Source organism: Equus asinus, chromosome 12, assembly GCF_041296235.1.
Source record: "Equus asinus isolate D_3611 breed Donkey chromosome 12, EquAss-T2T_v2, whole genome shotgun sequence".
NCBI lineage: Eukaryota > Metazoa > Chordata > Mammalia > Perissodactyla > Equidae > Equus > Equus asinus.
The window spans coordinates 49,969,157-49,997,026 of NC_091801.1; the positions used below are offsets into that span (position 1 = coordinate 49,969,157).

The 27,870-nt window shown below is 41.2% G+C and overlaps 1 protein-coding gene across 10 annotated transcripts in view; it reads right to left on the reverse strand.

Annotated features, from left to right (window-relative positions):
• Positions 1–27,870, reverse strand: part of NCALD (neurocalcin delta) — a 446,704-nt gene that overhangs the window by 242,319 nt on the left and 176,515 nt on the right. For 8 of the 10 annotated variants that reach the window (XM_070481416.1, XM_044743871.2, XM_070481421.1 and 5 more), the window contains exon 2: positions 27,755–27,806. The exons of 1 other annotated variant lie outside the window; for it this stretch is intronic. The gene's annotated coding sequence lies outside the window, so the exon portion shown is untranslated. Of the gene's footprint in view, positions 1–19,530; positions 19,606–27,754; positions 27,807–27,870 lie in introns of those variants that run through there. One more of the 10 variants, XM_070481418.1, reaches the window with a different exon arrangement.

Genomic DNA, 27,870 nt, shown 5'->3' on the forward strand with positions numbered 1-27,870 from the left:
TGAAAAAAAACAACAAACCAAACGGTTGTGTTTATCTGTTCTGATGGCTGTTTTCCACTGCCCCTTCAAACCCACTCTCTAGGCTTCTCAACCCTGCTCTATTCCCCAGAAGGCTAAATTTTACAGAATGAGGCAATGGGCTTCTTGCCTCCTCTCTAGGTTTTGGTTGGCATCTGCTAATAGAAGTCCTCAGCAGGTGATCAGAAGGAAGGAGAAGAGAGACTGGAGCGTTTACTATTCCAGTCTTCTTCCTGGAGGATGGATGTTTTCCTCTGCCAAAAGCACAACCCCATCCAGTGGCCTCTCCCACATCCACGTTTGGTGCCCCGCCTTGTCCCTTTAGGTCCAGAGGTGGTAATGGCCGTCAGGGTGCTTTCATTGTCCTTTGTTGGTTTCCCTTAACCATGCCTATTCTTTGTAAACAGGTCTTTCCTTAAACTCTTCTGAACTGCCTGTTTGAGTGTGCCCTCTATTTCCTACCTGGAGTCTGCAACATCATTTTAATCTAGCATTCTCCAGAAATGCCTCCACCTAAGGTTTCTACAAACCACGAGCACCTAAGCAACCAGGTGAGAGGAAAGAAATCAACTAGATATACATTATTTATAAACAGGACTCATTCCTTATTCCTTGGACAATTCTCCTCTGTTTCTAATTCTTTAACCTTTCTAAAGTTTTAATGCAAAAAGAAAAAAAAAAATCTCTGCTTAATTAAAATACCATACACCACAGTTCCATGCTTTGCATCCAACAGAACAAACTCCCACTTCCCAGACTAATGATACAGACATAGCCTTCATCCAGCTTATGTTTCACGACATAAGTAGTTTTAATAAATATCAGTATAACAATATATATCATTATGACATCTGACAGTATTATTTATAGAAGAAATGGCCTAAAGCCTTAGGGAATAAGAGTAAAAACATGTTCTGCAGGACAGCTGACTAATAAACATTGAAGCTCTTAAATGAAAGGAGTTAGGAATGTAATAGGGAGATTGTTTAGCTATTTCTAAAAGACTCAAAAAACAACTCTCAGAAACCTGGGAGATCAACAAGCACTGAAGCATGTTCTTTCCATCAGTGGAAAGGGCTTAAAGGACTCTCCAAATAACATCCTCTCTCCCCCATATTTGAAATTAAAGACAAGCCAGAAGCTATCAAGTGTAACTTCAGCCATGCAGAAGCCATCTAAAGAAAATAGAGTACAGAAACATTCCCTTGATTAAGTTTCCTTAAAAGCAAGGTTAAGGGAGTGCTGACAAACCAGCACTTGACTTTCAAATCACAGAGAACGGTATTTTGTGATTGGCTCTGTGACTCTCTAAGACAGTTCTACCCAGGGAGTTTCCACCATCATCTCAGATCATGTCTTTGCAGCTCAGCTTCTCACCTCTGCTGAGACCTCAGGCACCTCACACACTTTGGGGACTGGAGCACCTCAAATAGATACCAGCCTTCCAGGTAGCCTGTGACAGCAGACAGAGTCAGGTCAGGGACGTGGATTTTATGGAACTATGCAGCTAAAAGCCTATCGGGAGATTATCTACTTTATTAGAGCATAAAATATCTCAAAACAAGGTCAGTCCAAGTGCCCTCACTGAGAAGTGTCATTTAAACACCAGCTTCAAAGATCAAGGACATCCTCTAAAAGTATGTTTCCATTCCTGACTCCTATGGGATGATGTCCTCAGCCATACTACCCTTAAAAAATAATCAAGACTAATTGGAAAACAACAAAAAAGAGTTGTGGGACAGTGGTGATGTTTAGTTCTGCTTCTCCATCCAGCCAGAAGTTCCTGACTGGCAGCTTGGGAGGTTGGGTCTATCCGCTTCAGGTGAGGAAATTTCTCTCCTTGATGTCAGTGTCCCCCACATCCTGCTTCATCATCTACATGACCTGTCTGGCCCTGTCCTAGTTGGCATTCTAGGTTCACTCCTATGAACATTTAAAGATACAAATAAAGACAGGGGAAGATGAACTGGGAGGAGAGGGGAGAATCCTGTGGATGTTGTGGTGGTTTTATAACATGTTGGCCAATTCTGTGACAGTTCTTCCATTTAGAGGTGGAATCAAATTCCTCTCCTCTTGAATACGGGATGGCTTAAGTTATTCATATCTACCAAATAAAATGTGTTGGTAACTTGTAAATTTAGGTCAAAAGGGCAATACAGCTTCTGCCTAGCTCGCTTGTCTACTCTCTCTCCCTTTCTCTCTTTTATCACTCAGGATTTCACTTTTGGAACTCAGCCACCATGCTACATGGAAGCCAAGCAGCCATGGAGAGGCCTATGTAAAGAGAAACAGAGTCCCCCACCCCGGTCTTCTGGCAACCTCCCCACCTGAGTTCCCAGCTACCAACTAGAACCAACTTGCTAGCCATGCGAATGTGCCATCTTCGAAGTGGATCCTCCAGCCTCCAGTTGACCCACCCCAGCCGATGCTGTGTGGAGCAGAGAGGAACATTCCCACCCAGTCCAACTCAGATTAGAGATTCATGAGGCACATAAATTATTGTCATGTTAAGCCCTTAGGTTTTGGGGTGATTTGTTAAGCAGCTGTAGACAACCAGTACAGATCCTTAGACTCAGAAACTTTTCCTGATAATTCCAGTATGGAACCTGTTAAAAATGTACTCATCCAGTGAGAGGACAGAGAAATGAAAGATGAGGCAGATTCCATAGCCGTCATATTTTTTAAAACCATGAGAACGTAAATATAACTTTAAAAAACCACCTGTAACCTTTTACAGTTTGACATTTTCCTCACTTTTAAGGGCTAGAAAAATTGGAAAATGAAAGAGGATGAATGTTAATGATGCTGGGAATGGAGAAGTAGACATGAATGAGCATGCCAATACTTGTCCCTTCACTTTAAGATCCTTCAAATATTTCCTTTTTCTTCCCAAGTAGCTTATTTTTGTTGGCAATCAATTCTTCTTCCTAGAAGGACATCAGGTCAAATTTCAAAAACACCCATTCAATAACATTCAAGGGGTGAGAGCTGAAATTCTGAAGGCTTAGAGGCTGTTTTCGCTGAAAACTATGCGGCACACTCCATCACACGAAGTTCCTGAAATTTGCCCATCAGCGAGTCACTCTCTCATTCGAGAACAAATGATCACTCCCTTTCACTTACTGTATTAAATCTAATTCTCTTTGTCTATCTTTTGTGGTCTCATGGCTTCACTTTATATATTGAACTGTATTTCCCAACCTGCCTTGGCAAGTGCCATCTCTAAGCTTCAGTGCATGCCAAGCCATAGCCCCTTTCCTATGTCTTTTTATCAGTCAACCATCTTTCCAAGCCATATTCAAGCCTGATCTCAATTTAAAAAAAAATTCCCTGACCACTGGAGCTGAGAGCAATTCCTCTCTCCATTCAAACTCTTACGGCACTCATAATCCACAGCGCTCATCTGATATTTATGCAGATTTGCTCATTCTCCACCACTCATTAGAGGTCCTTCAAGTGTAGGACCGTATCTTGTTCATCTTTACATCCCTCCCCACCACTCCAAACACACCCAGAGCCCCACTCGGTGTCTCGAATATCTTATGTGCTAAATTACTGCTTATTGGACAGTTAAATGAACTAAATAATATGCAAATAGCTTACAAAGCTCCTTCTAGGAATATTTTTGTTTTAACCAGTGCCTAATCTTAAGGAATGAATCTTTAATTGGGCAATTTTGAGCCTGAGGCAGTCACTTAGGGTGGGTAAGTATTTGTTGGGGGAGGAGGACATGCTAAACAGGGAGGTGGCTGCGCATGCCCTGTTAGACCTATCCAGGACCCCTCGAATCCTACCATCATAGAATGAATGGGCAGGATCTTAAGGATTATCTAGCACAGAAATTTATCTTGTGTTTATTATGTACGAAAAAAAGTGTAGAATTACTTAGTGTGAATCTTCATTTTACAGATGAAGACAGTAAGACTCAGAGAAGATAAGTAATCAGCTCCAAAGCAGCTGGTTATCAGCAGAAATGGCCTTGACCTCAGGTCTCCTGACTTGTGTTCCAGCATTCTTTCTACTACAAAAAACTGGAGGACTGCCGCCTTTTCTCAGAAAGCACTCCACTCTGAAGAGCAGACTACAGGCAGTGCTTCAAACTGAGCATTTGAATAACGTTTTTAAAGTCAATTTTTACTGTGAAAACTGACCTAAATTGCTAGATGTTTTCTTCTCAAGTAAAATAAAACAAAAAAAATCCATTTTTTTCCCTCTGAGAAAGATGTGTTCATGTATCTAACTTGAAAGATTTTTTCCAAAGGAGGGGAGTTCTTATCTGAGCACTGCATCAGACGGGCACTGTCGCTGAGCTGAAAACAAGGAACCAGACCAAGTAATTAGCATATCCAAAAGAAAAGTTAAAAGATGAAAGCTGATGCATTAAAAACAAACTGAGAACATAGGCAGGATGTGTGCATTTACTTGAGAAACCAATGAAAAGCAACTTAAATTACCAACCCTTTTATTTAAGAAGCTCAGAAATCACTTGCTGTCAGTATACTAGCAAATCCTTTTTCACTAGACTTATATTCCAGGTTCTAAGATGGATTACATCTTTCCATTGACCTTGTCAAAAGAGGGCTTTCTCATAACAAGAAGTAATAAAGGCATCTCCATGTCCTAGACCAATAAGATCAGACAAGTAGACTGACACAGACAGTAGCACAGTCTCCACGTGATTTTTAATTAAAAGAAACAACTCATAAAAAATGAGCACTCCACTTTGTTTTCAAGTTCTTGCTCTATATTTTGATAAAATAAGGAAAAGTTAGATAGCTAGATATCATATATATGCTAAAATGGAAATTTAAGGAGTATAGTACAGTAGTTAAGAACCCATACTCTAAAGCCAGACCACCAAGTTCAAATTCTAGCTCTGTCACTTCCTGTGTGACATCGAGAAAGTTACTTAGAACATTTTCTAGTTCAGTGTCTTCATCTAAAACACGGAATTGATAATATCACTGAATACATAATATTGTTATGAGGAATCAGTGGCAATACATGTAAGGTGCTTAGAACGGTGTCTGGCCTGTAGTAAATACTTATAAATGTTAGCTGTGGGCCGGCTCAGTGGCGCGGTGGTCAAGCGCGCACTTTCCGCTTCGGCGGCCTGGGGTTCACCGGTTCAGACCCCGGGTGTGGACATGGTGCCTCTTGGCAAGCCATGCTGTGGCAGGCGTCCCATATATAAAGTGGAAGAAGATGGGCACAGATGTTAGCTCAGGGCCAGTCTTCCTCAGCAAAAAAGAGGAGGATTGGCAGCAGATGTTAGCCCAAGGCTAATCTTCCTCAAAAAAAAAATTAAAAATTAAACGTTAGCTGTTACTACTATCCATGACAGTGACAAAATTATTAATCCAGGACTATGCATGGTCTTCTCCTACCCACTCCTGCTCCCAAGGAAGGTATATTATTGGTTGTCAGGTCAGCTCCAAGGTTTTCTCTTGTTGTGTGAAGTTTGAGTCTAGGTGTGAGAAAATCCAACAGAGAACATTCAGAATATTCTCAGAGGAGGTTCTACGTGGCAAAAAGAGTTGTGTGTAGGCTGCGTGGGCTTTTGAGAAGATGGCTGGATGCATGTGCTAGACAGTATGTGTCAGCGGAAAGGAAACAGAAGCCATTCAGAAACGAGACAGCAACGTGAAGAGAGGAGAGGTTTCAAGCAGCTGCAGCATGTGATGGAATTAAAAAGAAGAGAAAAGGTGGTTTTAAGAACTTCTGTGTAATGTTCTTTGAGAGATACAATAAAGACTGGAATTAATTTTTTGTAATTGCTTTTGATCATTGGACACTGTTCCCTTGAATGTGATGCTGTCCTGAACCTCATGGGCACCCGGCTTTTATACGGGTTGCATTACAAGTCACAGAGAGAGAGCAATTTGGAGTCGATGGTTTCAGATTTATAACAAGAACAGACTATCACAAAGTGGTAAACATCAGTGAGCAGAGCACACAGCTTTCAAAAGGAGCTAAAACATCCTCTAGATGTACTCACTGCAGCCCTTTAAAAAACATTTTGGCAATAGGTATTCAGAGCCATAAAAATGTTTATCCTGCTTGATGTGGTACTAATCATCCTAAAGGGAAAAAAAGACACTTTGTACACAAAAAGATGCTCATAGCAACATTATTTATAATGCTAAAAAAATGAAAACAACCAACCAACTACTCAACATAGAGCATGTTGATTTAATAGAGTGATATGACTTTGTTTAAAGTGATAATGTTGAGACTTGGGAAAAATTTTATGCTATAATATTAAATTATAAAAACCCAGAATACCTACGCTAATCTTGAAACTGTCCACATCCAGTGTAAAGGACACAGAAAATATCACTGCCTTTGAATCATGGGCTGTAGCCGTCTGCAGATGCTTCTCTGGCTAACCCACTTCTCCAGGCTTTCGAGACTCTCTTATTTTCCTCAGACTAAAGGACTTTCTGAGATTAACCCTCATCCAGCTAGACTAGTATCTGCAATTGCACACCGGTTTAAAGAGATGTGGAATTGGCCCCCTCTCATTCTCCTTAGTTCTAGTACAGAAATAAGAACTAGCTTTTGCACTTATTCTTCTGATTTTGAAGCTTTTTAAATTTCACATTCTCTAACAATGGGATTCAGAGGGCTAATAAAACCTTTCCCAACGCATTTCTTTAAATACCAGTCCCAGCACGCCTGGAACGGAAGTAGAGCACCAGGAATAATGCTTTTGTTGAGAGCCTGTGTGACTCCCTGCCACACAATAGGTAGACTTAGACCTGGTTTTTTATTTAAGGAACTTGCAGACAAAAGGAAATAGAACATCTTCACATTATTCATTCGTTCACTCATTCACTCCACAAGTGAGCACCAACTCTGTGCCAGACACCATTTGGGTACAGATTATGTCGCAGTCTCAGCTTACTAAAGATGCACAGAACAGGTAATTCTCATGAAATGTGATGAGTGCCTCGAGGGAGAAAGTGTGGGGAGACTGAGGAGGCACCACTAAGCCAGGCTTGAGGAAGTCAGGGAAGAGGAGGTAACATTCTCCTTTAACTGAATCCTAATGACTTCACATCAATCATGTAGAAAAAAATAAAGAAATAGGCCCGAGTCAAACTCTGTGTTCTTGTTTCTAAGGATATTCTCTCAGACTCTCATGGCGTTCTCCAACTATCATTTCAATAACAGACACCATAAAAGTAATTTGTGAAACCAGCTCCCCTCAGCAAATAGCAGATGAACTAACATTCTGACTGCCCGCTGTGGGCCAGGCCCTCACCAACTGCTACTCCTGCCATTTTGATTTTCTCTGTCCTAGGTGAAAATATCTTCTCTCTCCATCTCAGTCTGGTTTTAATTTAGGTCTTTGAATGACAGTAGTAGGAAGTAGTCTATTCTGGTTTTAAGTAGAAAGGAAGACATTTCATTTTTTTTAAGGGTGGCCAAGGGCATGCTGAGTCACACTCTTTCACCTGGCATCATATAGACAACACGCTATTTTTATAGAAAAGATTTATCCTATCCAATTCTGATGGTGTCCTGAGTAGCCCCAGTGTGACAAGTTGGAGAAACCACACATTGACACAGCCTTGTCGCAATTGCTATGAATTATTACCTCTCATGGAAAAGTCACCAATGCTACTTGCTCCCATGAGGCTGAGACCCTTAGAACATCATACAAGGTGGGAATTTGAGAAAAAAAGGGAGTCAACATTGATCTATCTCCATTATAATCTTACTAATACAAAAATCCTAACCTTGAAATCTTCTTATTTTGGCTTCTTCAATAAAATTCCAGGAGAAAAAAATAGTTTTGAAACATGCAGACGTTTGCAATAGTTATCTCCTTGACATAAATAGTACTGACTCACGTGCCCAAGTTTTCCACCCAGGCAGGTAGGAGCCAAAGAAGCTCAGGGAGGACCAAGAGGGGCAGAGGTTTTGATGCCAATGGAGAGGCAAGACAGGGTCGAGTATGCAGGGAAGGAAAGAGTTCAGCAAACCATCAAACGCAAAGGAGCTAGGTAAAAAGGAGGGATGTAAGTAGAGAGGAGGAGAAAATAAAGGAGAATGGAACAAATCTGGAGGTACTTTCTATAGGGTGTCTGTGGACAAAGCAGGAGCCATGGAGGGCCCAGCACGATTTCAGAAGGCACAGTCAATACAGTTAAAACCCTTGCTATTGCTCCTCTTGACTACTCACTTTCCACCATCCAGGGCATTTGAAGAAGCAGTTCCCTCGAAAACCCTTCAGGAAGGTGTCTCACTGGGGCCTTGCCATGCCACTTGTCAATAATTCCAGCACGGCTGGCTCTGCACTGGAGTGAATCCCTGTTTCTTTGATTGAGCACTAGCTGAACTATCTGGCTTCATTTACAGGCCATGTTGTATGAAAAGTACATTGTTAAAACTCTGCGTGGCAAGATGCTCACACTATGGAAGTCATGTGAGAAGTGAAGTGAAGCCATCTGAGCAGAGTGTGGGCTAGTGACTTGTCCTGATGGAAGGGCAGATAGAATTGCTGGTATTATTCAAACGTGCAATGGGCTTGTTCTCTCTCTGTCTCTCCCTCACTTCCTCCTTCCCTCCCTCAGCCCTAATCACATAGAATTGAATTATGATAAAGAAAGGTGTGCAACTTTTTTCCAAGGTCAAGTGAATTAATGAATTTCAATTATTCAGCTAAAATTATACATATTATTTATAAAGGCTGAAAATATAAACTGCCTCGAAGAAATAATAAAATACATAGGACAGCCAACGCATTATGCGTTGTTAAAGAACATCAAACCATCAAGGAGATCTTCCCTCCATTCGTGACTGACAGTAAAGAGGGCAACCGTGCTGCTCCATACCATAATAATATGAATGGCCAACATCCCAGCCTGACCACTTAACAGCTGGCTAAACTTGAGCAAGGTAATTAACATCTGTGTCTAAATTGTAAACAAGACTAGGAATGGGTTGTTGTGAGGATAAAGAGCTAAACCACAGAAAGCGCTCAGAGCAGTTCCTGGCACAGGACCACAGCATCACACAACTCTGGGGGTGACATTCACATGGTTGTCTATGTGGATGGCACCCCTGAGAGCTATGCAGTGCACAGCCCATACCCAGGCCTGGAACAGAACAAGTGCTCACTCAGTATTTGCTATTCTCATCATTGATTGAGTCCTTACTATGAACTGAGTAACATGCCGAGCAATTTTTAAGGGTCTCCTTTCTTAATCTTCAGGGTAACCCTATGAGGTAGGTACTCTTATCATTCCTATTTTACAAAAAGAAACTGAGGTGCAGAAAGTTTAAGTAACGTGCCCAAGATAAGCCAAGGAATCAGGATTCAGACCCGGGTGGCCTAACTACAGCTGAGGCTGTCATTGGTCACATGACCTACCATTGCCCCCTGCCCCCCGGCAGGGATAAACATAGGGCAGAAGGGACCAGGTCGTTCTTAGGTTGTCAACTAGTTAATACGAGTAACCCACAAGCATACGCTATAGAAAACAAAAATGGTAACAAATCACCCCTTCGCTTCCGGAATGTACAGTCCAGGACTCATTAGCTGCTGCCACCATACTTTCCTTGATGCTGTGAAGAATTGGAGTGCCATACCCAAAATTAACGAAGATCATCACTTGTCTAGAGCCAACAAAGATCTTTCTGTGCCCACAGCAAAAAAAAATGAGGGCACCTGTCATTAGTTAAATAAGCAAACCACCAGGTTGGTAATAGAAAGGTCAACATAAAGATATCTGCTAATTGGCTGATGAACTCATGTCCCAGCAAACCTGAGGGGAGCTCCATTGCCCAAGAGGGATCAGAATTTCAGTCCTAGCTTCTGGACTATGTTTTGCTGTCCAAGGAGTAATACTGGTGAGGATACCATTTTAAACCAGTAAATTCCAATGATACATGCAAAGAGGGGCAGGTCTGATATGGGGGAGGGGTGGATGAAGCTACGACAAGTCCCCTTCTCTTGGTCCCACCACTGCCCTTCCCTCTCCTGACTCCTAGTCCTCCATGCATTTGACTGCCTGCTGTGTTTGGGACATTCTGCACTTTCACAAGCTAAAAGGCCACGGATTTCTTGAGGCCGTATAGCAGAACGGGCTCTAGAATCAGACTCTAGAATCAACCAGGTTGAAAACTTGGCTCTACCATCACTCACTGTGTGACTTGCCCAAATCCCTTGAGTCCTCTTGGTCTTAGTTTCCTCATCTATACAGTTGGGCCGTAAATAGCATCTGTGTGGGATTGATGTGAAGATTAAACACATGCCAGCTCCCAGAACTCCATAAATAAAAGCTGCTTTTCAGCACTCTGGATTGAATGAAAGTGGTGACATATTTTTTCTTTAACCTATAAAGACATAGACATTCAAATGAACATTACGCTCTTCAAAGCAATCACCTTAAGAACACCTCCTTTTTTTTTCCCTAAAAAAAAAAGGAGCATTTTTTTCCTTAAAGCTTCCTTTGCTTAACACATTTCTGAAACTTCTTTGGAACTTCTTCCAGCATGAGTATTTTGGTGATGACAAATCTCTTTCCTTTGAGAATGCATTATGACCAGAATGGTCATTCAGACTCAAGTGCAGTATTGAGGAGAGGAGCATTCTTTTGGTCAAACACAAGGGGTAATTGTGATGTCCCATTCTGGTCCCAAGACGCATATCCAGCTCTATCAGTTGCCACCACTCCCCATCATACACACTCAGAGTTCCTCAAACCTCACCATTCCCTGAATAAGCAGAGTCTTTCCTGCTCCCAGGGCTCTGCACAGGCTGCTACTCCTGAATGGAATGGCACAGCCTTCTCTCCTTGATCCTCCAGAAACAACCTATTTATCTGCCAAAGCCAACCCACATTCAACCCTTCCGTGAAGCTTCTCCTCTGCCAGTGAGGCACAATAACAGCACAGAGGTTAAGAACACAGACATGAGACCCAACGACAAGAGCTCAAGAGAAGCAGCAGGCAAGGTAGCAATGTGCATGGACCGTGGAGCCAGGCTGCCTGGGTCTGAAACCTCCCTCTACAATGTGCTCACAAGCTCTGTGACCTTAGATGAATTACTTCACATCCCCGTGTCTCAATTTTCTTGATATGAAATAGGACAAAGAGTGATAGCTACTTCAAAGGTCTGTTTTGGAGATTATAGAACGTACTTGGAACAGCACACAGCAAATATGGGTTTAGTAAAGTCCTAGATCTCTCATCTCCAAGCTGGGTGACCTTGAGTGGGTTATTTAACCATCATAGGATTGTCGAGGATTAAATAATGTATCTAACTTGCCTAGGACATAATGTACGTAGAGCCTTGTATATGGTAGGATGTCAACAAAATGGTAGTTTAAAAAAAAAGTGAGTTGTTTCTTCTGAACTCCATAACACCTTATTTCTATCTCTATTATGACACATATACAATTATATTATAATGGCCTAGGCTAGGAACTCCTTGAGAAGAAAAACTTCTTCATTATTCTTCTTGAAAAGGGAAAACCAGTTCTGCTGGCAACTAGGATGTGAAGGGGGAACTGAAAATTGAAATAAAAACCATAACTTGCAAAATCGTATTATGACTCATAAAAATAGAAAAATTGTATCAAACATATAACATGCAGACAAACTAATTTCAGACATTTACCGCCAGCTCATTCAGACCCATGGTGTTCTAAATAAGACCATAGACAAACCCACCGAACAACAATTCCACACAAAGTCACATGTCCTAAAGATCTGACTGCTGATTTTTCCAGCAACTTCCTATTTATAAATTTTGACAGATCTCTGCCAAGACCATCCAGTCCTGCAAACTCCATAGCTATTCTTCCCTAACTTCCACCTGGAGAAATGTTGAACTCTCCGTAGTGTGTGCTCTCCCTGGCTGCAGCAAGCTAATAAACCTAAGCTTGTTTGACTACGGTGTGTCCCTCGTAGTCTTTGTTTGATAGGCTTTAGCACATCTTGGGATGCCAATGGTACTGCCCCTGGTACGAAGCAGGCATTCGATAAATTGTGCATGGAACAAAAGAATGGAGTAACGAGACACTTTTGTTTTTGTAACTTATGAGTTGTGAGGATAATTCTAAATAGAGAGTTTCAAAAATATTAGGTGCCACATCAAGCAGCTTCGAGGGGACTGTGCACGTAATTTTCCAAGCTGCATACTGTAAAGAGCCATCCTCAACTGAAAATAGGTAATGAGGAAAGCTGATTAAAAGCCAGCATTGCTGCTGTGCAGTTACACACATCAAATGTAATTCCTGCCCTATAAGAAATGATACACTAATGGAGGACATGAGGTTAACAACAAGCGGACGTGGTCTGTGTTGCCACAGCACCCAGCAGAGGGCCTTGCCCGTAGCAGCTGCTCACAGAAACTGATTCAGTGGGGCTGGCAGGGATTTGACTCAGCAGGTCATAACTGGCTGAGGGTTTCTGAACAAACGCAAATCCTGATAAATATGATGGTCTAGGAAGCTTACTTTCTAGGAGCAAGAAAATGCTCTGAGCAGGCAGGCTTGCAGGAGGTTATCTTACTAACCAGGCCATTAGGAAGGTTCTTGCCTTTGGAGGTAACAGTGGGAAAGGAAATGAATCTATCCTGCAAAGCTAGAAGAGACCACCACAGTGGCTGACTGACCTTGAGGGAACACAGAAGGCACCAGAGTTAAGATGCATCAGTGTTTACCACCACAGTGATTTGGAAAATGATCCTGATACAGACAGGAATAGCTGCCAAGAACAGAGATCATCTTTACATCAGTGCTAATGCCCATTAGCATGGGGATCGGATTCTTAACTTAGATTAAAGCAAGCTAGCATGGCATTCCATTAACCACAACCTACCTGTTCTAACACCTTAAACAGGTCAGATCAATAGAGCAAAAAAGGTCTTTGTATCCACTTACAGTAACTAATTATCAGCAGCTTATTGATTCCAGCTACTCAAAGCAATGACATTCCCTTCATAAGGCATGATTGAAAGAATTTTTTTTCTTTAACTTTGCTGGAAATTGCAATTAAACTCATTTAAGCTATAAGAGTCAAAGATCCTTAAATCTGAAGCCAATAGACCACGAGAATGAATAGCTTATGACCATTTTTTAACCTTTTTACTTAACATTTTCATGACATGAAGAGATCAGCCAATGTAGCTGAAGACAAAGCCCGGCCAGACAGTTTTCCAAGCTCAGGAAAGAGGAAACACAGTCAAGACTAATAATAGTACAAACAAACTAACTGACATAAATAAATAAATAGTATTTTTAAAGAGCATGATTTTATTTTGTTTTTTTCTGGAGCCTTGTAGATGAAGGTAGTGTTGCCCAAGAATCTGTTCCAAATTTGGAAATGAAAAGTGGGATTAAATAGGACCAAAATATCACAGCAAAGAGGAGGCTGATAAGCTTCCACTGCATCATATTTAAAGATTTGACTTAAAGTATTTCAGAAAGACAGTCCACCAGGAAAAAGAAAATCGAACGTGAATTTCTTTTCCCAAGAATACAATCTTCTGGGCTGATTTGTCGCTCGCTAAAAACCCGTGGCTAAAGAAAACATGTTCAGGTCCCTCTGCTGAAATTGCTGCAACCAGTCTATTTTCAGCTCTGTTCCTCTGAGCCTCCTGGTAAAAGTTCTTAAATGATTCTGGGGCCAGGTTTGGTTGAAGTTGCCAGAAGTATTTAAGATTGTCTTGTTACTTTGCTTTTATTTTCAAAAAATCCGCAACTAAGGGTATGGGCTAGAGTGAATGTTTTTCCCAGAAACGAGCCTTTCCACCACTTGCCATCTGAGTCTATTTTCATTAAATAATTCATGCACAAATAATCAATGAACAACTGGAAGTGATTATTTGGTAATTACATTTAGCTCCAACAGAAGCAACCCATTAAGACAATAAGAGCATACACGTTGTGATGGCCGTTTTTAACTCTGAACATGCCAGTTGGAGCCACCAATAACAGAAGCTATGCTGGTCTCCCTCCTTCAGGGCCGTGGAGGCCATATCCAGGTTCCACATTATGCTAAACGTCAACACCTTTCTCACCACACGGTGAGGTTAAGAAAACTCAAGAAAACAGGGTCTTTATGCACTAAAATTTCAGAAAAGACTAGGAGAGTAATAAGTTTTAAAAACAATAAAATTGGCTCTATAGGGAATGAATTTGCTCATTAATTTAATCCGTCTACTTTGTATTTCCTCCAAACCTAATGTCACAAGTAATCACTTTGGGGGCTCAACGGCAGTGGACAATTTTGCTGGTTATTCCCCACCCCCCTCTACAACACCTCCAGCCACACTCCACCTCTCCCACCCCTGTGTCATCTGTACTCCCCGGCCCTCCAGCTTCCTGCTGGGCTTGACTAACAGGGGGCACCAGCCAAAGATGGGAGTGTGGGAGGACAGTGACGGAGGGCTCTTTTCCCTACTCTCCCCCATTTCACTGCAGTGTCTGACAACACTATGTCCCTTCACAGCTATGGCTTCTGTCCAGTGGCCCTTTCTCCATGATTACAGCCCTCACTGGACTCCACTGTTTGTTCCTCTTGTCCCTTCAGCCTGGGGGTGGCAATACCTTCCTGATGCTGCTGGTTCCTGGGTGCTGGACCACCCCTTGCTTGTTCCTGTAACCCTGCCCCACAGGTCTGCAATAATCCCTTCATTAAACTCCTTTATTTAAACCCTCAGAGGTAAATTCCGTTTTCTGCCAAGATCCCAACGCAACCACTTTGAAAAATAAATATAGAAGAGCTTGTTTCCTGGCTGAGGATGGTGAGCAAACACAAAAGAAGACCCATATCTATGAAAAACATTCATGAGCAAAGCAAACATCCACCAAGCTTTCTGCGTCGGCAAACTTATTGTATTTAATGGCAAAATACAGCTAATATTCCTCCTTTTGAACTTCTATTCCTTTTTTGAAATAAGGGGGAAAAAAATCTCACACATTCACCCCCACCATCAAAAACCCCCTTCTAAAGACTGTGCTTCTCCATAAGTCACACGGATGCTGGAGAAGATGAGCTTTTTTCCATTCTCATTCTTTTGCAATTACAAAATGAAAAGGAATACTTTCTGAGTCTTTTTCTTTGGTGCCCAGAATTTAATTCACTACACTGCAGGAAGGTGACAATATTCTCTTTCAAAAACTAGGACCAAGTAACAAAATAGAAAAAAAAGCACTGTTTTATCTAAATTGTACAAGGTGGTATACAAACTCTTAAAATCTATTATCAATTCTAAGACTACATCTCAGATAGCACTTCTTTTTCTTTAGTGTAGATTTTTATTTATTTAGCTGGAGGCTATAGTCCTCTTTATATCATTAACCCACTAAAAAGATATTTGTTGAATTTGCAACAAGTTGATAAATTACACAGTTTCCAAGGCTAAATGTAACGTTTTTACTGGATCCCCTTTTTAAAAAAGGGCCTCTAATAACATAGTAGCTGTGAATTAATAAGCAGCTCATACGTTTTAACCCAGGCACAGCTAACTAATCAGGCCATCTCTCCTGCTTCTTGCTTTAACACAGTGCTGGCTATTCTTACCTCAACTCCTCTCTAAGTCCATTCTCCGGGTCCATTCTCCATCCTTCTCTCCCTCCTCTGTGCCCAGGAACTGTGTCGTCTATTCCCTGCCCTCTGGCTTCTTGTTGAGTTCCACCAGTGGGAAGCACCAGCAGGAGACCCAGGGTGGAGGAGACAAGGCCCGGGTGGCCTTTCCCTGTGTCTCCGCACGCTGGAGTCTCGCAGCTCCGGCAGTGATCAGTTCTCCAACTGTGCCTCCCTGACCACTGCCCCACCCGCGTGGCCCCTGCTCCTCCTGCCCTGTCCCAAACGGAGTAAAAGCTCTTCACCACTAAAAGTTCCCGGTTGCTTCAATATCCCTTATTTGTTCCTTTCACCTTGTCTACACCTCTGTAAACAGTACTTTTGCTAAATGCTCTCTCAACTCCTCCAGAGTGTGCCTTCTGTTTCCTGCTGGGTCCCTGACTGAGGGGAGCATGACTTGGGAAGAAAAGCTCAACGTACCGCTCAGGTAAGCAGAGGTCCCCCATCCGCTTGCTTCTCAGCACTTGGCAGGTGTGCCCAGCGCCTGTCCTGGCTTTGGAACAGCAATGCATTTTGAATTCTAGTGTTTGAGAACCATCTGGGGAGCTTATTAAAAATGCAGATTCCAGGAAAGACTAAGAAACCATTACAGATTTGAGGAGATAAATGAGATGACAATTAAATGTAACATGACATCCTGGATTGAACAGAAAAAAGGATATCAATGCAAAAACTGGTGAAATTTGAGTAAAATCTGTAGCTTAGTATGATTGCGCTGATATTGATTTATTAATTTTGACAAATATATTTTGGTTATGTAAGCAGTTAACATCAGGGGAAAGTAAGTGAAGGAAATATAGGAACTTTCTGTACTATCTTTGCAACTTTTCTGTAAATATAAAATTATTCCAAAATAAAATGCCTATTTAAAAAAAAAAAAAAAGCAAGTTCCCAGACCCTGCACCAGACCCCCTGAATCAGAATTTCAGGGGTGGATACTTAAGCAGGTGGTTTGAGGACTAAGCCTTGAAAAGAACTGCTCCTAAAGGACTTGGAAACCATGAGCTTGGTTGAGATAAGGAGAGAAACAATTGTTTACCGATGCTAAATTACAGCATAATTACTAGACTATTTAAAGAAAAGAGCCAATCGAAGCTTTGTCAAAGTTCACCTTCTATTCCAGTTAATGAGCATGATTCACCCCTCCACCAGCCATTGTATTTAATTTCTTGCGTAAATACACTTGGAAAGGTACAGGTAATTACCGAACTAAACAAAGAAAGTGACAGGAGAGTTCTTCCTCTGTGTCCTCCCTCTGTGATGAAGAGTTTTTGCAGTGTGTGTCTTTTTTATTTCCCCCAACCTTGAGTTTCCAAGAGGGCAGGGCCAACTGAACTGCATTGGATAGTGATTTTCCTCATCTTTGCCATGCTGGGTATTCTGTTTCTCTAAGTTGACTTTAAGCTCCATGAAGGCAGGAGCGATGTTTCTTCTGTGTTTTTCTACAGCTCAGTTCAGGGTTCTTCCCCCAGTACTTTGATGGATTAACAGCCTGCATTTCCCCACTCTGCCCATACTTTGCCTCTTTTAGACATAACTCTTATATTCAATATTTTCCATGCCATTGGAATGTGTAAGAAGGGAACAGGTAGAGGTGAAAATGTTGGCATTATTACTCCTCGTTTATTAACAAAAATGTTAATTGAGCACCTACCATGTACCAGGCACTATTCTAGGCACTAGGATCAAACAATGAATAAAATAATTTCCACCTTCAGGGAGCTTAAAGTCAAACCAGAGACCCAGACGACTAAGCAGATAATTACCAAACAAGCTATAGGTTCTCCCTTACCATTCTTACGCTTTGCCCATCGTGATAGGGCAACTTGAGTCTCAATTAGGAACAGGAAGAGCAGGTCCCAGTTCCAGGTCTATCTCCTGGTAAGAGTTGATTTTAAAGGATGCATAATATTCAATCCCCTCATTCAAAAACATGGGAATAAAAAAAGAATCTGTCTGTCTGCCTTGTAGGCATTGTTACATGGCTCAAATAACAATGGATGTAAAACGTAAAAGTGCTTCAAACGCTGCAGTGTTATACAAATGTCAAGCAACAGAAATTAAAAACTTAAACAGTCCCCGCCTACCAACTCTAAAGCAAAATGTTAGCGGGTCGGTGGCCTATCCACTAAGCAGAAATTTCAGAAAATAAGATTTTACAAAAAGCAATCTTTCAAAGATCGGAGCTCTGTTGCTTTGGAGTTAACAATTAATGAGAATTAGATTAACATCAAAGAACTGTGTCAGAGGGGAGAAGTCGCCTGTGAAGAAAGCAGGCCTGCCATTTTATTCCTGGTAGTCCCATTTTTGCTTCATTCTCCCTGAGAAAATAGGCGGGCTTAGTTACTTCACCTCTTCTCTGAAATTAAAAGGGACTTCTTAGCCAGAGCTGTTCACATTTCTATTTTATTCAAAAAGAAGTTTCCAGATCAGAGATGAAAGAGAAGCTGCTACAAGTTAGTGGTGGAGCATATAAACCTGTGAGCAGTTTTCAGCAAGTATCTTACAAAAGATTATGTTGAGAGAAGTTTTGAAAGTCAGTTTTGCTGTTTCAGATAAATATAGTGTCTATTCTTAGCTTCTAAGGTAGAAAATGTTCTATCAGAGCAGTTTACCATCTTTCTCCCTGGAGAAGTCGATGAGCTTCTCAGAGCGCCCTTTGGATGCCATGGTAACCGTGTGATTCTGGTCAAGTCTGCTGTGTCTGGGGTATAGCTTAGGGAACTTTAAAATGCAGCCTAAGAAAATACGCATGAGAGAAGCTGCTGGTATGTTTGAACTGGATGTACGACACATTCACTTCAGGGGTACAGACATTTGTAAGCCTGTACTGTGTCCTAGCACTGGCCAGCACCCGGGTAACCAAGTGAATAGCAGACACTATCCACCATCACAAAGAACTCACGTTGGCTGTGGTGCCCTGGGAGCAGCAAGTTAATTATAAAATATACAAGAATATATAGGAATGGTATTGTAAAGCTTTAGCTTTTATTCCAAAATTAAAATTTTATTCTCTAGTTTTTGCTGTGACTTCATTTGTGGAATTCTTCCATGAAGATTACTTCAGCTAAATACAAACATGGGAGAAAGCGGAATGTTGAGCAGGGGAACAGTAACAGGACCAGAAAGCAGTTTAGGTTGCTCCTTTGGGCCTTCAAATGTGCTTAGCCTGAAAAATCATGAAGAGCGAACAGAGAACTATCGGCTATGGAAAGAACAGCACTTTGGGCTTTCGTGGTAGGGCAAAATCACATCCAGCACGTGGTACTCTCTGAGGTCGCCCCAGACTGTCTCCCTAGAGACAATAATTTTCCTTCACCTGAAAGTAATGAACGAATATCAGATGACGAAGACTTCCCCTTCACCGTAGTGTATGTGTGTGTGTTCACACCACTGTCAGATGGAGTCAGGAATCACATTGGAGCTCACTATATACAGGAGCGAATGAGCACCTCAATCATTTCTACATATGAGAAAGAAATTTGATCTCGACAGCAAACAATCTTCACAGAGCCCGTGAATGAGCTAAATTGCTTCAGGAAATATTTAGGAAGCACGTGCTATGAGCATCACACTGGACCAGGAGCTGAAGGAGACACAAAAGAAATGGCATGCCTGGCCCTTTTCTACCCTTCAGTTGAGGAGACAACACAGACCCGCAGAAAACTGTGAGGTAGCATTTTTTCCTCTCTCTCTTGCCTCTTACCTGCTCTCCATTTCTCTTTTGACCTCAGAGAGTCCTCCCTCCTGTCTTTGGCCTCCACCCGTACACCACGTCCGTTAACCATTTTCTCCATCACCATGATACCCCACCACCACCACTACTGCCACACACACACACACACACCCCTTGGCCTCTCTTTCTTCTGTGCCCAATCTGAGACACTTATGGTCTCTCCATAGTACCTTCAATATCTTTGTCCTCTTGTCTTTCCAACCCTGGAAAATCCTGTATTCTGTGTTTTCTGCTCCAACACTGAACACTCCTGTAGAAAAACCACATAACCACGTAGATGCCTTTGAGGCAGCCATGAAGAAAGGACCACTGGAGAACACTGATTTCCCAATTAGAATGTATGTCCCTTGAGGGCAGGGACCTGTCTTATGCTGCTTTGTTAAGACAGAGGGCACCCAGCAGGCTCCATAAATCCTTGTTGCAAGGAGTAAATGCCAAAAGCAAAAAATCAGAAGAGAAGGGTCCATACTCATTGGACAAACAAACTGATGTTTAAAAGTTTCACACACAGTTTATGTGCAAACTAACACAGCTATTCCAAAATAAAGCATTCAATAAAGCAGCCTTAGAAGGGACTGCTACTTTATAAACAGCTAATAAAAGCTATCTGTGGACTTTAGAGTTGCAAAGCTCTTCAAATTTATTTTATAATTCAGAATATTTTGTAACTTAAGGTCATTCTTTCTCTTAACTAAAGCAATGCAGTGAGATCTCACTTACTATACTGCATGGCAAACCACCTCTAAAGCTTCACTGAACAGGAGCCGTCCTCACATTATATCCATGTTTCTCCCAGTGAAAAACAAAAGGGTCTCTCCATGTTAGCCAGAAGGGTCAATATCGAAGGAATCCTAAAACATCTCATTTCAGAGAGAAAAGCCAGCAACCTATCAGGTCAGTGGTCACTGTGAGGTGTAAAATTTTAGTGGGACACTGGTGCCTGAACAGGGGTCCCTGATGGAGTCTTGGTACTTTGAGCCCACACTGGGAATGGAGAATGCTCTTCCCTCGCAGCAGTGGCAAAGCTGTCTCAGAGCTTGTTGGGGGCCACTGCCCTGCCAGGCCAACTGTGCCGCAGGCCACCAACCTCATACCAGCTTGGCAGGAACAAACCCAAATGTGGCCTGATTTTCCTACAAATATAATAATATCCAACAAAAGGTTGATTGGACAGCACATGATGTCATTTCTTCTAATTAAGGAATGCTGGAGAAAAACCAAAATAGCCACAAAGCACTGTCAGCAAAACAATCAGCCGCAACAATTAGCTGTCAGCTCACAGTCCTGAGCCGAGCCTGGTGTAGGGAGTGGGGCTGGTTGTTAAGGGTTTCCAGATCAGTGTGACAGCAGGAGTCAAGGATGACACGGCCGAGAAAAGGGGCCAGAGCTTGCTGCACACCAATGGGGTGCGCGTGAACTCCCTCGGGGAGGGCAGTAGCAGCAGCTCGTGTGTGTGTGTGTGTGTGTGTGTGTTTGTTTCTGTGTGGGAATGCGGGGCACCCTATGAGGAATCCTGCAGCAAGCTTCTGAAGCAGCTGGAAGTCTACTGGCTACAGCCCAGGCTGTTTATTCACCCCGAATCACCCTTCTCCTCTCTACCTGAAACCATTCTACCTGCTCTTTAAAATCTATGAGCACTTTGTCTCTATCTCCATTGTGAGGGCTTCACCACTTCAACACATGTAAGTTCTCCCTTTTCTCATCCCCCGTAACAGATTACGACCTACACTACAAGGTTACTAATGGCAGGAGTTGAGACAAATATATAAAGAAACAAATATAACACAACCATCACAATATGTCATAATGCATAATAAGATATCATGTGTGTGTGACACACATACATATATAACAATTATTAGGAGGAGCATCATTCTCTCCTCCCAGCATCCCTGCCTGGGTACATAAAGCAAAACCGTTTGTCCTCTTAAAACTATTGGAAGGTGATTTCTACCCTTCACTCCATCCTTTCACTCCTCTCCAAGGGAGTGACTTCTTGAACTGTTCAGACTGAGTGAGAGAAAATGCGTGGAGATCTGGGCACCCTCCCTTCTCTCTATTTCTGGCCTCAGCAGGTGTAAGTTTCTTTTCCATGAAAGAAGTTTTCGTCAATAAAAGTAATAAGAGGCCTGATTCTAGCTGATCCTGTCCATCATTTAAGCTCGTCCTCCTATCCAGGATCACTGGGAATAAAGTTGATATTTAGCTCCCTGTCTCTCTCATGGCTGCATTTAGTTCTCTATCCATAGCAAACCCAGCCCTGGTTTCTTTTGTAGCAGCAATATGCCCAACTCACAAATACATTTCCCAGTCTCCTTTGCAGCTAAAGGTGACCACTGAGATTAAAACAGAATTCACTGGTTCTGGGCAACCAGGACAGGTTGACTCGGTTGGGAGGTATGCTGCGTGCCCTTCTCTGTCTACCTGCCCAGAACACACACATGATGATCCCAAGTTGAACAAGACAGGTTAAAGTAATTTAATGACATTGCCAGAATTCTTTGACTTCATGTCTCTAAGGGGCAGGGAGGAAAGTGGATACAAATACCTGGACACAAAAGCAAAAGAAAGCAGACACTATAATCCAGCAAGCTTGGCCCGCATTTTTTATGGTATTAAAGGAAAGAGGACAACTTAAGAATTGGGATAAATGTAAATTAACCTTTATTGGAAATTGAGAAAAAAATAGAGAAAACTAGAATTCTGACAGCAGAGTCCCATATCATTGCATTACAAGATACTCAATGTTGGGAAAATTCAAAAGCTGAGGGTCTTTTGGCGAGAACCTTGACAGAGGGATGGGTCCTTGCTAGAACTTTTCAGGCCAGGTTTTGAAGCATCAACAGAAGCTTCATGCAGGTACCGGTTGCTTGAGCTAAAACCAAAATGGAGAAGAAGACACAATTGCCCACAGGAGGAAGGCTTCACACTTCTGAGAAATCTCTTTATAAGATGAAGCAATGGAAAAGTCCGTGCTACAAGAAAGAGCCAAGGTTTGTGAGAGCTAAGAACGCAAAACTCAGAGAAGAATTTGAAAATAAGAAGCTTTAAATACGCTTATCAATGATAAATTCAATAATTTAACTAGAAAATGCGTTTAAATGCCTTAATTTTGTGCACTATATCTGGTCTAATCTTAAAGTAGGGTTACCTTCACAATATTTTGACTTTGAAGGATTTTAATCTCATTATTAAAAGCACAGTTGGCTAAAAAAAAAATAAAATGAAACAGTCATTATGTAAAACATCAATTCTCAAAGATTCAAATGCAGGAGAATCCCTGGGAATCCTGTTAAAATGCAGATTCTGACTCATCAGGTCTGAGAGTGGGACCTGCGATGCTGCATTTCTAACAAGCTCTCAGGTGAGGCTGATGCTGCTGGTCCCCGGACCACCCACGGAGTAGAAAGGGTGGAGTAGAAGAGGCAGGAGTGGAGAAAAATATATAAAGCAACAAATTTAACACAACTGTCACAATATGTCATAATACAGAATAAGATATTGTGTGTGTGACACACACATATACATAGCAATCATTAGGATGTACAAAGTTAAATATATCCAAGCTGAAAGTCAAGGGGACTGTTCCCGAGATGGCTGGGGAATCATTAAGACCTGTCTGGAATTATGATGATGCACTCCTTGGCCCCATGGACATCTGGAGTTCTTTCGGATCTTTCAGTTCACACTCCTTTTCTGAGAAGCTGAAAGCCACCAGAGGGCCTGTTATGCAGTCTCTTTCTCGTCTTCTTTTCACTTGTCTCCCTTTCTCTTCTCCGTCTCACGAAGGCAATTACGGCAGGGAGAGCCATCTTCCTCTTTCCCTTACCCTAGACCTCAGAATGAAGCTATTCCATCTTGCTGTTCCTGTCACTGCAGGCAGGTATTTCCTGAGAAGGATAAAGGAGGAATGCCAAGTACGGCCAACTCAAAAGATGAAGACAGTTTAAGTCCTCTCAGTTTTCCTGTTAAGTTTTGACTTGTGGTTTTATTGCCTTCTTTTGATTCAGCTTTCACCCATTTCTGACTGGCATTTTTATTTACAACCAAAGTTTCCTTTAATACTAGTGGCACTTCAAAAGCTGCAGCAGAGCTCAGCAGCCACTTGAGAGAGAGAAAGCCACAGAGAATATCACTGCCATCCTACCAGTGAGAAAAGGCTGCAGAATCAACAAAATCATAACTTGTATCGAGCCCATGAGAGAGCTAAGGTTACAAGACAACCAGGGGAACTAATTTAGAGAAAGACATGAGCCTCCAAGGAGAAATAGGACACACAAACTGTCACCTTTGATAAAGCACAGTAGGAAGAGGTGGCCGCCATAAAAGCAGGTAAGAAGAAAACAGCTGAAATTTTAGTGAATTCTTCCTTAAAGGGCAAGTATGGGCTAGTACAATAGTATGGAATCCCTGGGAGCCTCTCTGGAACTTTTTTCCATGGGTCTCCAGCAGGTACTCAAGAGAAGGAATAGGGCAGGGTTGGAGACTGAAGAGTGTTCCCTTCAGGGGGGCACAGGCAAGGAACCCCATCCACTTCCCAGAACTTTGTTTCCCATTAAGCATAAGCTCTAAACCACGGGAGAGGAGCAGAAAACCTTCCCACTCCCAAGGTTCAAGCAAAGCTCCACTGATTCTTGGGAAGGGTAGAAGCAAAAGCCATTAGCCCTGTTGGAAGGACAAGCAACTCTCAGGCCCAGGATCCAGCACTGACACAAAGAAGAGGTCTGCTACCACTCAGGGAGGCAAAGGCAAATCCTCGCACCCAAGACACCCACAGATATGAGGCAGAGACTGGCTGCCATGAAGAGGAACAGGAACAAGGACAAAGCCCCAGTCCCAGGGCCTAGACACACAGGCCTGCCCAAGACTGAGGCTGGACCAGGACAACTGAGAATCCCACCACCACAGCCACAGCTTTGCACTTAGCAATGAGCAAGAGCAGTCCACTGCTAAGAGAGGAACACAAACATGGAGAAAGATCTCCACAGTGCAACACGTGGGAGGGGTCTGCTGAAAGCTAAGGATGGAGTTTGGATAGTGAGAAAAACCTCTGGCCCACAGGCCACACTAAGCATGAAGTAACTACAGTCCACTGCTGGAACACTTTGGAGTCTTGTGGGCTGAAGACAGCTACAGCAATCAGGAGCCCAACCACATCCCAAATCCCTTCTAACCACTAATCTTGTCACCTGCTAACAAGATTGACTCAACCCCTCTCACATCAATAGTTTTGCAAAAGAAGTGTGCCCATTTCTGGATAGCAATATTATTTACTTTATTATCAATTGCTCTTCTACCAACAGTGTCCAACATCCAATTAAAATTATGAGACATTCAAAAAACCAAGGAAAAACAAGCCATTGTCAAGAAAAAGCAACCAACAGAACTAAAGAGATGACCCAGATATCGGAACAATCAGACACAGACTTTAAAACAGCTATGATTAATATGTAAAATGCTCTTGTGGAAAAGAAAGATAAAATCGAGGAAAAGATGGAGAATTTCAGTAGAGACATGCAACCTATAGGAAAGAATGAAGTAGAAATCTAGAAATGAAAATGCAATATCAGAAGCAAAGAATTCCTTTGATAGGCTGATGAGGAGACAGGACACAGTTAAAGAGAAGACTCAGTAAACTTAAAAATAGGTTAATAGAAATTATCCAAAGAGAAAGGAAACAAATTTTTTTAAGTATCCAAGAGCTGTAGAACAATATCAAACCATTGAGTATGCACATAATTAGAGCACTAGAAGAAGGAGAGAGAGAGAAAGGTGCCAAGTAATTAAAAGGGAAAAGGCTAGCTTTTCAACATGTGGTGCGGGAAAATTTGGACATCCATATAAAAAGTTGAACCTTGACCCTTACTTCACGGCAGATACAAAAATTATCTCAAAATGTGCCATATAACTAAATGTAAAAACTATAAAATTTCTAGGAAAAAATAAGAACATCTTGGTATTCTTGATTTTATCAAGAATTTCTTGGGACACAAAACTGCTACCCATAAAAGGAAAAAAAAAGATTAATAAATTGAACTTCACGAAAGTTAAAAATTTCTGCTCTTTGAATGACACTTTTAAGAATACGAAAAAACAAGCCACAGACTTGGAAAAGGTATTTGCAAAGCACACATTTGATAAAGGGCTTGTACCCAGAATATATTCTAGTGTAAATCGATAATAGAAAGATACATAATCTAATTTTTAAAAGTGTGAATGATTTGAACAGACACCTCACCAAAAAGATATGTAGATGGCAAAGAAGCACATGAAAAGATGTTCAACATCATTAATCACCAGAGAAATGAGAATTAAGGGAATAACGAGATAACACTACACACCAACTCAAAGTGCTAAAATTACAAAAACTGATAATACCAAGTGCTGGAGAGGCTGTGGAGCAACTAAAATTTCATATATTGCTGATTGGAATCTAAAATGGCACAGTCACCTTAGAAAGAACTGGAAGGATTTTTTTTTAATAATGTTAAATACATACTTGCTACACTTACCATATGACCCAATGATCCCACACCTAGTAATTTACAAACTATTGGTACAGGCAACGACATGGACGAATCTCAAAAACTTTATGCTGAATGGAAGAAGTCTGAAACAAAAGGCTATATATAATGTGACTATTCATACATTCTGAAAAAAGAAAAAATCTAGGGACAGAAACCAGATGAGTTGTTGCCCAGGGCAGCAGGTAGGTCTACTACAAAGGGGCACTCTTTCAGGAGTTGGATATGTTCTGCATCTTGATTGTGGTGGTTACATGACTATGTCCATTTGTGGAAACTTATTAAACCATTCATTTCAAGAGAGTGAATTTTATTGTGTGTTAATTATACCTCAATAAGCCTAACCAAAATAAATAAATAGATAAATAGTGCTACAGCAAAAGGATGGCACTTGTCAAATGCATATCCACGTGGAAAAAATTGATCTTGACCCTCTATCTCATATTACACACAATAAAACCAATTCCAGAGGCATTACAGATCAAAATGTAAAAGTAAAATAACATAGCTTTCAGAAGAAAACAAAAAACATCTTTGTGATGGTAGAACAGGGCCAAGATTTCTTAACTAGGACACAATAGTGCTAACCACAAAGGAAAAAACAGATAATTTACACTATTTTAAAAGAATTTCTGTTCATAAAAAAAGAATGAAAAGGTAAACCACAGACAATCCAATTTCTTTTCAAAATGCTTGAATAAGCACGTCACCTTTTTTTTTAAGGCTTGAAAGGGCTTTTCACAAAACAAAATGTCTAAATGGTCAATTATTATATAAAAATGGGCCCAACTTCATTAGTCTATGGGGAAATACAAATTACAACTCTCATGCACTCCTGGTTGGCATGTAAATTTTTCAAATAATTCAACCATTTTGGAAAACTGTTTGATAGTATCTGCTGAAGCTGAACATATACCTACCACATGATCCAGAAATTTCCCTGCTGCGTACATATCCAACAGAATGCGTATATATAACCAAAAACAAACGTACCAAAATTGACTCAAGAAGAAACAGAAAACCTAATAAGTCATAAATTAAATCAGTAAGTAAAAATTCTTCCCTCAAAGAAAACACCATGTATTCCATTACACATTCAAGTACAAGTAATTCCAAACTTTTGAAAACCATTCCTGACAAGGGAACTACCAGAAAAGAAATTTTTAAAAATTTTTTATTGGGATAGCATTGGTTTATAACATTATATAAATTTCAAGTGTACACTATATTTTGATTTCTGTATAGATTACATGGTGTTCACCACCAAAAGTCTAGTTGCCATCCAGAGAAAGGAAAATTTTATCCAGTCTCAGGACTAAAACTTAGCAAACCAAATCTAGGCAAGTATAGAAAGGATAATGCATCAAGACCAAGTTGGTTTTATCTCAGCAATGCAAGGTAGCTTAACATTAGAAAATCAATTAATGTAAATTACCATGAACAGATAAAAATCATTTGATCATCTCAGTCAATTAGAAAAGCATTCAATAAATTTAGCATCCAGGTGAACTAATTTACTTTTAGCAAACTAGGAATAGAAGAGAAACTTCTTAATCTGATATAGACTATTATTTAAGTCCCTCCATCAAATGATGTACCATAATTGATTTGCCTACTCTTGGATATTTAGATTTTCTCCTCTTTGTTTTGTTTTATTTGGCTATTATAATTTACGCTGTGATGAACATCTTTGTGAACGTCCATCAAGTTGTCTAACCTCTCTGTGTCTCAATTTCCTAAGGTATAAGATGAAAATAAAATAACTCATAGGGCTATTGCAAGGATTAAATAAAATGTTGGATTTAGGTCTTAGGGAGTCTTGGGAGAAAAACATGGTTTATAAACCTGAGAAAAACTTCTCTGTATTTACCTGTGGTAGATCTCTCAAAGCACACTGCCAGCTCAAGTCAGAAGAAGTCACTCTGTCAAAAATAAAGAAAGTTATTGTCCTAGGCTATCGGGAACTAAGGATATAACGTCTGAGGA